The 14,007-nt window shown below is 40.5% G+C and overlaps 1 protein-coding gene across 1 annotated transcript in view; it reads left to right on the forward strand.

The window, feature by feature from the left end:
- The window catches only part of tprg1 (tumor protein p63 regulated 1), a 701,399-nt gene that overhangs the window by 121,009 nt on the left and 566,383 nt on the right, over positions 1 to 14,007 (forward strand). The window lies entirely within an intron of this gene.

Raw genomic sequence — 14,007 nt, forward strand, 5'->3', positions numbered from 1 at the left:
GAGCGCCGACCAGTGGCGTACCCACTGTAGAGGCAGGAGAGGCGGTCGCCTGCCCAACTAAGATCTCGTCTCCCCTAAAAAAATAAAAAGAACCCGAAAATGTGTCATTACGTGCTTAATGTCCTCAAAGTCACGCATCCAACAAGCTTTGAACTGAGCAGATTGGACCTTCTGGTTCCAGAGATAATGACCAAAATCTATTGAAAACGGCCACTTTCGCCAGTTTTCTGGGTAGTGAAAACCTCAAGGGATGCGTCCGTGACGTATATACTTAAACTGTGGATCTCCGATGCTAGCGGTTTTGACATACTGATGGAGTATATTATAGTATATTGTGGGTAGTATATCGAGATGAAAGATATGGGACATTAAAAAGGACAAATTAAACAAATGGGACAGATTATTAGAACACAACAAAAATCGCTACAGCCTCAGTAGTTAACCAGTGAAATGACGGTATTTTACAATGCCTCTCATAGAGATTGCATTGAGAGCTGCAGTTCATCGTTCTAACGGACCCCGAGTGTCAAAAGTGGGCGTGGATTTGTAGGCCTTCCGTTTCCGGCCGTGTGTCTCTATAGAGGTATAGAGACACACGGCCGGAAGCGGAAGGCCTACAAATCCACGCCCACTTTTGACACTCGGGGTCCGTTTCAACGATGAACTGCAGCTCTCAATGCAATCTCTATGAGAGGCATTGTAAAATAACGTCATTTCACTGGTTAACTACTGAGGCTGTAGCGATTTTTTTTGTGTTCTAATAATCTGTCCCATTTGTTTAATGTGTCCTTTTTAATGTCCCATATCTTTCATCTCGATATACTACCCACAATATACTATAATATACTCCATCAGTATGTCAAAACCGCTAGCATCGGAGATCTATATCGCATGGTATATACGTCACGGACGCATCCCTTGAGGTTTTCAATACCCAGAAAACTGGCGAAAGTGGCCGTTTTCAATAGGTTTTGGTCATTATCTCTGGAACAGAAGGTCCAATCTGCTCAGTTCAAAGCTTGTTGGATGCGTGACTTTGAGGACATTAAGCACGCAATGACACATTTTCGGGTTATTTGTATTTTTTTAGGGGAGGCGAGATCTTAGTTGGGCAGGCGACCGCCTCTCCTGCTACAGTGCGTACGCCACTGGTCGGCGCTCGGCACTCGTAAAGACAGTGATGTCACTGAAATGCCCGTCTGCTGTCTACCCTCTGCTGTGTTAGCATTATGGGTAACTCGTTAAAGTGGAAAATTAAATGTGAAACACATCAACTATTAAGAAAACAAGAAGATATGTTCACAAAGACACTCCATACATTTGGAAACATATTTTTATTTAAATCAATATCGTCTTCAGTTAATGCAGGATAATTTTAAAAGTAGGCTAACTTTCATATCCTCTCATAGGGAATGCATTGGCAGCTGCAGTTCATCGTTCTAACGGACCTCGAGTAGCGGCGCTGTCTCAAAAGTGGGCGTGAAATTTGTAGTCCCCGTGTGTCTCTATAATATAACTAGAGGGCGGATTGCCCCGCCCCCAGCTATCATTTCAATGAATGTGCTCAGTGGCGTTTTGAAGCACCCGGAAACCTGCCGGAAGTAGAATTATTGGTTTGATTTTGTACCCCCATAGAGTTATGAGCATGCGCACTAGTGTCCTTTTTGCGTTCTACGGCAGCCCGTGTGTCAAGGATTGAACGCGATATATTTATTAAATACACTCGAGATGCCTATGTATAACTAAATGCATATGTGTTTATGTATAATATGTTTACATATTTATATCTATATATATAAATATCTCTCAGCATGTTTTGCGCGTGCATGTATTTCTCCCCGCCTGCAGTTCCAGCTTTGGCCACTGGGGTGGCAGCTTCAATGTTTCTCAGCAACTCTGGGGGCTTGGTCTCAACCTTGTACAGCACTTTGATCAGCTTCTGTTGTTTTAAATGTGTTTATAAAGAAAGTTTGATTTGATTTGATAATGAGTACTTTCTTACTTTTGGTACTTCAAGTACATTTTTATGCCAATACCTTTGTACTTTTACTCAAGTACATTTTACTTAGTATTTCTACATGGCAGTATTGCTACTTTTACTTAAGTGAAAAATTTGAGTACTTTTTCCACCACTGTGGTATGCAAAAAAATCTAAATAAGGCTCTGTGATCCAGACACTAAGATTTTTGGAATAAGGTTTGATTTTGGGGTCAAATTCTATTTTATCTGATAGTGGTGTTTTCAATATCTGGCTCAATGTTTCATAATAATGTGAGGGAGTCACTCCAAATACTATTACACTGCATGAAAAATCAAATAATAGTCTATGAAGCCCAAGAGCACCTGTCTACAAACCATATTCTCCCTTTGAAGGACCAGAATAAATATAGCTATTGTTTTGCAGGACAAAACCAATTTGGGTCATTAAAATGCACAGTCTGCAAAAAATAAATAATAGTCCTACATAAATAAATAACATTGCTTTTGAAATTATGGAAAATATTAAAGTAAACATCACTCGGATTGTGGCCCTCTGCACCTTCACAGTTAGCTATATCATCACTATAATTACCTGAGAAGCAATGCAGGGTTGTTTCTTTTATATATGGGAAGGACAGATCACTATTGTTTAAGGAAGCGTTTAAACAGCTCTGATTGTTTACCCACAGTTTCATGTCCTCATTTGAGATTAATGAGAAATGTACACACCTATTAATGAAGTACACTTCATTGCACACACACACACACGCACGCACGCACACGACACACACACACACACACACACACACACACACACACACACACACACACACACACACACACACACACACACACACACACACACACACACACAATGGCAAATGTTACTATGTCCTCTACATACTGCAACCTTGAAACAGGAGGTTAAACATTGCTGCTGGCCTTGTAGGTCAGAATGGTACTGATCTGTGCCCTTATTGCCCTCATGGTTGTGCCTTTGGTGAGTGGACATATATTTGTTGTTGAATCAGTTTACGCTCGGAGGTATTGACTGTACACAGTCATTTTTTTCCACAAGATAAACAGTTGACTGTTGTCAACTCCTCAGAGAAAAGAAAGATTTTGACATTGAAATGGCCATCACAGAAACATGGAGTGTGTGTGTGTGTGTGTGTGTGTGTGTGTGTGTGTGTGTGTGTGTGTGTGTGTGTGTGTGTGTGTGTGTGTGTGTGTGTGTGTGTGTGTTGTGTGTGTGTGTGTGTGTGTGTGTGTGTGTGTGTGTGTGTGTGTGTGTGTGTGTGTGTATGTGTATGTATGTATGTATGTATGTATGTATGTATGTATGTATGTATGTATGTATGTATGTATGTATGTATGTATGTATGTATGTATGTACGTATGTATGTATGTATGTATGTATGTACGTACGTACGTACGTACGTATGTGTGTGTGTGTGTGTGTGTATATATATATATATGTATGTATGTATGTATGTATGTATGTATGTATGTATGTATGTATGTATGTATATATGTATATATATATATATATATATATATATATATATATATATATATATATATATATATATATATATATATATATATATATATATACACACACACATACAAATTGTTATTTAAAACTTTGGATCCAATAATCTAGAACAAATCTTACCTTAGAAAGTCATTGTGTCTGAACATTAGAACTATTGCTATATGGACCATATCAAAGTTGTTATAGCATTGTAATGAAAGCTGCATCTAATTAAATGAATGAGTCTATTTCATTTAGCACAGTTTACTAGTATAGTTTATTTAGCATAGCTTACAGTTAGTATACAAAAGTGCAAGCACTGACAGTAGTCAGTAGTATTCTGAATGCTTGCTAACTGGTGCATTAAATCATAATATGATACATTGGCACTTCATTGACTGGGGTCCCCCAGGGGTCTATATATAGGTACTACATACTACTTGCTACTTGGCCCCCTCCTTTTTTCCTCTACCCAAAATATCTTCAGCGAAAATAGACAATCTAAAGATCTGCTATTTTTGCTGAATGTTGACCCATGGCATGCCCAGAACAGGGATACTAGGGTTCATGGGGTTAATACAAACTCTGCTTCTACTGGTGTATTCATTTGACAAACTGCTATGGACACTGATAAGACCTGATTGCTGGACATGTTCGTTGATGCACAAGCAACAGGTCTGTGATTCTTCCAGACATCAGAAAACAAGTACAAAGGAGATGCTGGTTGATGAGTAACCCTCTACCATTTCCTCCAAACACTAAACGGCTCCTAAATCCGTCTGGGGATATTTTTGTGGGTCCTGGGGAAGATAAAGGTCCTCTGTCTGTGTTAAGGACAAACACAGCTGAGGGAAGCGAGCAAACGCAGATTGCCTTATCATTCACTGTCTCATTCCTGTTCTACCAGGGCCAGACACATTGATATGAAACTCACCATGGTCGCCACAGTATTAGAGTAGTTTTCCATTACATGCTGCCTGCCTGAGAGTGTCTGTGCCATGCCACAGACACATGGCGCATAGGGAGAAGGAAGGTGTGGCCATCTCTAGATGAAGAATACAATAAAATTCTGCTCACAATAGGGGTGCAACAGTTCATCGATTTAATTGATTAAAAATAATTGATTTCAATTCAAAAAATGATTCTCAAGAATAGCAAAAATAGCAGATCTACAAGCTCACAATGCATCGCAATGTGATGCGTTGTGAGCTTGTAGATTGCCTATTTTCACAATTCTTGCATGACACCATATATATAGTAATCCAAGAATAATCGACCATAATCAGCAGTTGCCCTAGCTCACAATATTGTTTTCATAAATCAACAGCGTGTACGTTAATTTGATTATGCTCACAGTAACAATGCCATTTCATATCTAATTTCCATTTCTGTGATTGAAGCATGTTGATTGATTGATTGATTGATTGATTGATGTAGTTTATTTAGTAAGACATGAGAATAGTACATGACAGTACATAACAGTACATGGAAGTACAAATTCACAATACAAGGTCTACTAAACTGGAACTCTCATTAAGCACTAAGCTTGTTTAAGATGAGAACCCCATGCACACAAATCATGATGTTGTCGAGCCCTGGTAAGAATGGAGTGTTCAGCGTCCACTGACTCATTGACTGCCTGTTTCCTTCGACGGGGGACATTGCAGTGACACTCTGGGGATCCCTGCACATTGTCAGGGAAACCTTGGCTTTGCAGCCAAGACGCCAGAGCGCTGGATGATGTAAGCTGTGAGCTTACAATCACAACCTCCCATATGTCACCACCGCTTATCTTTAGTTGCACTGTCGTGTGGCTGGCTAACGAGTGGCTGATATTATGGAGGCATTTTATCTTCAAACTGGCTGCAATGCGCTCGCAAGGCGTAATCACTTTTTGAGCATCCAGGTAAAGGTTCTGCGTTTGGGAGGGAGAAGGTCACATACAATACCAAACCACTTTCATTGATTGACCTTCCACTGGAGGATCATGGATGGTCATAGGAGATCCAACACTTGTAGAGCAGTGGCTCTCAAAGTTGGGTCCTTGTGGGGCTTCCAATTCCATTTTCAATTTAAAGGAACTTTATTAACTTTATTATTGTAAACATACGCTTACATTGCCAAAGCAAGTGTCAAAATATAATAAAAACAGGGTATAAAGCTTTTTGGGGCTTTTTTGACTTTATTGATAGATGTACAGTAGACGACTGACAGGAAATGGGGAGAGAAATGGGGGGGGGGGGGGGTGACACGCAGCAAAGGTCGTTGGGATCGAACCCGCGACACGCTGTCAGGCTTAATTAGCAGCCTATAGGTTCAATAGCAGCCTTTCAGAGTTAAATTAACACAAAGATTGAAAAAAATCTCAAATGGGGTCCGTGACCTAATGCATATGAAACTGGGGGCCCTTGAAATGAAAACGCTTGATAAACACTGGCGAAGAGATAAAGAGACAAAGAGGTCGAGTTGGAAGTTAAACAGTAAAAAGGTGTTCCCAAACTAACAGAATATCTTCCAGTGATAAGTGACTAAAGTGCAACTAGCTTTATGGACCAGGTAAGGTGTCCTTTTGATAGGCTATCCTCAGGTTGTCCGGATATCGGGCGATTCCCGGTTCGAACCCTGCTCCTCCTGTTGAAGTGTCCTTGAGCAAGACACCTACAGTAACTAAGGTATACACTGTACCTACATTACTGTGAATTTAGAAATGTATTCAAATGGCCCTAACCCTAACCCAATTTACACTCTCAGAGAGTAATAATACTGTCTAATAATACTAATCTCAAAGAGCTTTGTGAACTAATTAAACCCTATATACTTTGTTGACTGGGGCCCACAAGGGGTCTATACTTGGCCCCCTTCTTTTTTTCCCTCTATGCCAAATCTCAGCTGAAAGTAGCTGATCTACAAGGTCAAAACGCATCGTATTGTGACAGGTTGTGAGCTTGTAGATCTGTATTTTCACAGAATGTTTGACAACTATGCTACAGTTAAAGTGGTTAAAATGATCTCACTGTGTCATTTTCCCTTTATCTTCCAAATGGAAACAGTTCTTTTTAATTAGAGGCTTGTTCACTTTGTTTACTTCCATCAGCCTCCATGGCCTCTGCTGCTTAACACGCATGATGTCTCATCTGCAGCCATCTGCTCAATCAACCATCTCATTCTGTTCTAGGTACCAAATTAAAATGCACCACAGACAGACAGAGGTAGACTGCCAGGACAGCTGCTCATTTAAATGCAGAGGTGATTCAGAGAAACCTTAACCAAATGTATGCTGATTTGTTTATTGTAGCCTACAGCTTTTCAACTTAAGTTGATTGATATGTGCTGGCACTTTTAATTGGAGGATTGATTGCAACAAGCCCAGAGAATATACTGTCTAAACCAGGGGTGGGCAACCTTTTCGGACACATGATCACTTGATCACCCAATGCCGGACAATGAATATCACTATAGCTTTTATGTCTTATTATAGGCTGCTAATTATAATAGCATGGAATAAGTCAATAATTTAATTGTAACCTAACCCTAACCCTAACCCTAACCCTAACGAAGAATGAGTCAATAATTTAATATTAACAATAAAGGTAAGAAAGGTTAACTTTTCTTACCTTTCTTATTGTTTGATGAGCATCAAATTCTATGCGCATCAAACAACAATCGTTAATAATGTCTGTTTTTGGTCAGCTGAATTGATCACCTCAGTAGCCCAATCTGATCATCTGGTACTTGGTACATCTTAAAGAGGTGGTTGCCCACCCCTGGTGTAAACCATCTCCACATACGTATGTTGCTTACATAACCTGGGAATCCCAGGGAGTTAAGCTGAAATATGATTTTATACTGTACCTCAGTTAGCTCAGCTGATCGCAGATCATGTGACCCCCTGGACCGCTTGTCTGTTAATGGAGCCACAAAGTGGCTGTGAAACTATTGCAATGAGTCTGTGAGTGTGTATGTTATATGTATGTATGTAATATGTATGTAATATGTATGTATGTATGTATGTATGTATGTATGTATGTATGTATGTATGTATGTATGTATGTATGTATGTATGTATGTATGTATGTATGTATGTATGTATGTATATACAGTATGTATGTACTGTATGTACTGTACATTTGAAATGTCCCTCTGTCTACAATGACTCAATACACTGTGTCATTAAATCACAACACCATGTGTTGTGTACAGTAAGTAAAGTGAGATAGTGTGAATACTAGTGATATACATGAAACATCATATTTTAAATCTCTAACTCAACTCTGAAACCGTAACAAAATAGTCAAGAACTGGTGTCATCATGTGTGAATTCATCTTATTTGAATGGTGAACTAGTGGGTATTCCCCAATGCAGAACTATCTCTAGAAGTTGTGAGCACGTGCTCAAGGGTGTGAGAGGAACGTGTTTTGTGAAACTCCATACCGTTAACCGGTCCTGCTCCTTTTCTCTGTCTGGGCCTGTGGCCAACAGGACGATTTACACACTGACACGCCACAGTCCTCCTTTTTACACCTAGAGCCGTTATCTGTCACTTGGCACAATAGAAGTAACACACTGACAAGCCTCAGTCCACCTTTTTATACCCAGAGCCATGATCTGTCACAGGGCAGGAGATCCAGCGAACTCTAAGAAGTGAGACTGTGATCTTTTCAAACTAGAGACTTTTTTTCTCCGTGGGGCACAAATTGTTTATTTCACAGTGTTCCAAGAAACGCAGCGATTAGCTCATCGTGTCTAATGAGGGAGACAGTAGCCTTCATTGGAGCCATTTAAAAATATTCTGCCTTTACTCTTTCTAGTGAAGGGGGTCTGAATGGAAGGGGTCTGAATGACTGGAAGTGACATATACTAGGCCACTAGTCACTGCTCCATTCACCTCTCTCAATCACAGGCCATAAAGCTGTGAATTAGTCTGTGCAGTTTCAGTACCACGAATCCACCAACGACGGTTCCAAGAGCAATACTGACGCTTTTGTCTGCAAGCAGCACATTGCAAGCAGGGGAAAGTGAGAAAGCCAACAAGGGCTGGGAACCAGTAGGTCATCAGGCTCAGCTTACACCTTGTGTTTCCACAATACTTTGGCTGGATCCCAAATCACAACTTTTTGCTCCATAGACAATGATGGAAAAAAGTGAGAAAGTTATTATTGTTAACTTAAAATCTGGACTAGTTTACATTATCTGATACTTAAATTCCTGGGTCAGGGAACCAATATGTGTTAACTGTATAAACACTCTTGCAGAGCCACCTCCTGAGGCCCTGCTCTCGAGAACTGACAGATTTCAGAGTAAGTGACTGTGAGCATACCAGCCAGTCTAAAGAAGATTATTTCTGAGAGCTTGTTGCCCCTGTTTGTTTCCATATGTTTATGTACACAACATTATTCATTACATTCTGAGTGGGATATCACAAGGCATCCAGACACCAGGGAGAGCCATAATACTCCTTGGTAAGTCCTTGGTAATATGTTTTAACAACCTCACTTATCTTCAAGTATTATATATTTGAACTATGACATTGATGACATCTATGACAAAAGCGTCAAGTGCACTGCCAATACAGAACAATGCAATTGATACACTGGGGATAGTCAAAATACTGATACAATTGTCCCTACTGGTTGTGGGGTATTTGTTTTTACAAACTATTCCTGATCCACTTTGCAGCAATCTGCCATCAATAGCATGCAACCATGACTGTGAAGTTTGCCAAATTCTGAGCATTTATCAATAACTACAAGTCCTTCTTCCAAATCATTGACAACATGCAGTTAAAGGGACACACATGATTCAACTTTATCTTTATACATTTGTTGAAGGTTAATATTCCATTAGCAGCAATAAAACTGAGCAGTCTCCTGTGTTTCTGAAATGGCCCAAAAGTGGTGCTGAAAGGTTTAGTCCTATGATGTCATGGCTACCCTCAGTGTGACCGTGTACTTGTTTGCTGCGTTTACAGCAAAATGGAATAAAATATGAATCAGGTTGAATGGCGGCCATAGAACAGTGGTTCTCAAACATTTTAATTTCAAGGAGCCCCAATTTGGTATGCATTATAGGCCAGACCCCCATAACTCAGAGAGAGTTACAAATGGAACCAAATGGACCCCTAATCCTTCAACAATAAACTAAAACACACATCAATAGCGTGATATTGTCCCTTTAAGAGTGACCTAATGCTATATCGTTAGCTCAATAATACTGATGTTTCCTCTTTTAACCACTTAAGCCCTATATCATTTATGTTGAATAGCGATCTACAAGCTAACAACTCATTGCAAAAACATGTGAAGATGTTTTTTGCAACACAGGTACTGTATGGCCCGGATTTTCAGAACTCTGTGCACTTGTCACCGTTGGCGTGAGCACGTACACACACTCACACACGCAAGCACCGTCTGTATTAGTTGTCAGACGTGAAGTGAGGCAGCTGTTCTTATCCCCGAGTGGGAGCAGCGAGAGGCGGGTAGAGGCTTCCTAGAATAAACAGGCTGTCTCTGCTGGCCTGGGGCTGGGTCAGGGTCACTCACCATGGGCTCTCCTTACCCGGGCTCCCCCTGCACTGCAAAATCTTTTGCTGTACACTCACGCATCTGTTTCTTCTGAACCAAACCTTTCATCCTTGCCTAGTTGAGGATGGAGTGCTCTGACCCTTTATTTTTTCTTCTTTCTTTCTTTTTTTTACAAAATGTAAAAAAAAAACATCTCAGCTGGTTGGCCATTGATTTCTATTTAAGGTAAAGGGTTAGGCTAATGTCTCAAACTTCTATGGTTCCTGCTCGCCTTGCTTCATACTACGATTAAACATACAAATATCATTTAAATTAAGCTTTTGCATAGTTATTACTCTGATTACACTTGGCTCAGACAGTTAGGGGTTTAAAATGTAATAGCTTCTTCCACTGGCTAGCACTGGACAACCTCTAGCCAATGGAAGATGATCCTTGTTTGTCAGCTCAGCCTTCTGTGGACCGTGGATAATGTAGCCTAAGCCTGTCATACTGTACTAACTGGCTCTGAACTCTCAATTGACTGACATACCTACTCAGGGGGTTTGGGCTTCAAAAGACAAACATCACATGCACACTTGTTTACTTTAGACTCGATTGGTGTGTATTGGTTTGGATTTGGATTCCATGTCGTGGTGAGAGAGGAGTTGGACCCAAATGCAATACGACTGAGCCCAAAACAGATCAACTCAAGGGTTTTAATAAAGTAGGTTCACCAAAGGTTCTCCAGAAACAGGACAGGTCAAACATAACCAGGAACAAAACAAGAGTCAGAAGGCTGAATGCCCAAAAACATACACATACTCACACTAAAATGTTAATGATGAACTGACAAAGAACTGACTATACCGGAGAGTTTACGGACAAACAGGACTCCAGTGACTAAGGTTAGGTTAGGTTAACAATAATCAGGGTGGTTAGACAAGACAGGTAACAGCTACAAGGTCAAAAAGGAAGCATCGGAACAATACTACAAAATAAGATACACAAGAAACACCTGGGGAAGAACAAACCAACAAAACTAAGACCTAGACCCAGAACATATTAAACACAGAGTTACAGAACCTAAGTAAATGTACATCAGGCAAACAAAACACCAAAACCAAAACGGGAAATAAATGTCACACTCAAACTGTGATTAAAGAATTAAAGAATTATATTTCAACAGAAACTATTTCACCTATATCTTTGCACATATAAGGTGTTTGACTTGAGTAATTTGACCGTATTCACAATTTTCCTATTATTGTGAATTACAAAGATTAGTTATTATCCTAATTACTATCATAACAAATTGACGATTGTCTCTAAAATAAACATGAACTTTAGGGTAACTTTAAAAATGTAATCAATTACACGTTATTGTCTCCGCCAGGCCGAAAGGCATGGCGAGAGAGTATGTTTTACCCCCTGTCCGTCCGTGTGTGTGTGTGTGTGTGTGTGTCCGTCCGTCTGTGAACAGCTAATCTCCTGCACCGTTGGCTTGCTCGCAGCGAAACTGTGCACACACACTCCCTGGATGCCAATTCAGAACCTCTGCCCCAAATGTTTCACATGGGCCTGTTATAGCGCCACCAGGAGGCCGATTTGTGCAAAACCCATTTTTTGATACTACTCCTACAGATTTTATCCAAATGTCATGCAAATCGGTACACAGTATCTCTATAGTCATGTGATCAACACGGATCTGTCCGATTTCCCATATTCCATCCTGATTGGCTAAGGTTGGCTTCCAAAGTTTGCAGGATTGGTCCGTTTTGAACAATGCCTCAAACTATGCACGCAGCTTGCGATTTCGTTAAATTTCACACGAACATTCCCACTAGGCTGAGGAAGAAATGGCACCCTTTTCACATTAGCCTGTTATAGCGCCACCATCAGGTCTAATTTAGCAAAACAAATTTTTGGCACAAAATGCCTCAAATCACGAATGCAGTGTCCGATTGCCATGAAAGGCCTAAGAATAAAAGGCACCCTTTTCACATTGGCTTTCATAGCGCCACCAGGAGGCCACAATAACCTACCTGACCTGGCGGAGACCTGTGCTCCGGGGAGCACTTTTTCTAGTTGATTATGTGTTCAAAATTATGTTTGATTCTTAATACATAGGTTAGGTCAGACTCAACACTATCTTCAATCAGTCTTTTTGGATAGAGTTATATTTCCAAAATCTCAATTTAAGATCGAAGGCAAGCTGACAAGTCATTCTCATGGGAATGTGAAGTATGATACATTTTTTATCAATCAATTGTGCAAAACAATGTATATCATAATGTTTTGTGTAGCCCAACAAAACATATTTGTACGCAGATCGCTAATAAAAACTGTAATGGTAAACTGCAATGGAGCACAGTAATGCTTTTGGAATTAGGTTTCCGTTAACTTCAGTGCCATTACAAAGATTGCATTATTATCAGTCTTTAAATTTAGGTAGTGCTATGTCATTGAAGGATGTTTAAATATTGTTTATTTGAAACAGGTTAGTTGAACGAATTCTTAATGTATGTTACCTTCATGTTATACCCTGATGAAGGCACTTGTGCCGAAACGTTGGTAACTTTTTACTCTGCGTCCTATAATAAATTTGCACTTTGGTTATAACGGTGTGTGCGGCAACTTTTTGTCTCTTGACAATTTACCTTTTGATTCTTCTGCCGTGAGCCAGCACCACTATAAGGATCTGGTGTGTGTAGCACCTTTTTGCACCTTCATGTAAAACAGCAGCAGCGGCGGTTCTCATTAGAGGATGAAACACTGTCATCTACGGAGCTCCGTTGGCGTTAATTCCTACAGTAGTTAGAACTTAATTATATGCTGTCTAACTATAGATTCCAACAGTGATTGCAGTTAGGGGACTTTAATAGCTCTGTGGCTCATTCCATGGGCTTTAATTATAGATCATTTCAATACTATTTAGAAAAAGATAGCTTTATTGTCCAACTGTAGTTAAAGTAGGCCGGAATGAGGAAAGAATGGAATGGTAACTAGTACGGAAGAGGAGATGTATCCCCATCAATCCGCTGTGGAAGGACTCTTCCACCACAGGGACCATGAGTCCCCAAGGACAGGAGGCTTCTGTTAGCGTGTGTCCTGCCCTCAGCCAGTGGCTCTGGGGACAGCTGTCATGCTGTGGAACTTGGCTCGGGGCCTCTAGACGGCAGTTGCCATAAACAAACAGTGCTGAAAGCCACTGGCGGAGTCCCCAGTTCTTTTCAAGATGCTGTGGAGCGCTAACTGGCCGGTGCCCAGCTTACTCCATTAGACCCAGAATAGATGGTGACCCACACTTCACAGAGTTCAGCTGGGAAGTGAAATCTACTGGTCCGGTTGTAAATAGGTTGAACGAAAACAACAACCAGCCGTGGGTTCCCAGACCTCATGCAGACCCCTACACACACTTTATTTGCACAAGTTACGTTTATTGAGCTCTATAGCATAGCAGTGCCCTTCTGCAGACTCCCACGACGGGTCCAGTGCCAACCCCGATTTTGAAGACCCCTAGAACACCGATTACCGATGTTCTGACTTATACTTTGTAAAAAAGAAAAAAGTGCAAAATCTTGAAACCAATTTGGAAAATGTCACACATAAACATAACTTTATTTTATTTAACCACTTAAACCCTTTTCAACAATGAGTCGCCATGTAAGTTTGTAGATCTGCTATTTTTGGACATCTTTTGGAAAATGTTATAATGACATGCCCAAAATAGAGGAAAACAGGTTGAAAGTGATTCAAAATTAGGACAAATCGCCTGCATAATACAATACTGAAGTCGTCAAAAAAGTCAAATAATGGCCGATATATCGGCCAACCCGTCTGGCTCTAATTACAACTTGGGAGTTGCAGTGCATAGCGCAACCACAGTCTTCTGCTGTTGGCCACTGAGCATCTCTGCTGAAACTGCATTGAGTTATGCTCTGCCCCAAGACATGGCGTTTTGGCAATGTAAGTTCACAGCTGAGTAGCCA

This window comes from Gymnoscopelus braueri (genome assembly GCF_963280865.1).
Source record: "Gymnoscopelus braueri genome assembly, chromosome: 6".
Taxonomy (NCBI): Eukaryota; Metazoa; Chordata; class Actinopteri; order Myctophiformes; family Myctophidae; genus Gymnoscopelus; species Gymnoscopelus braueri.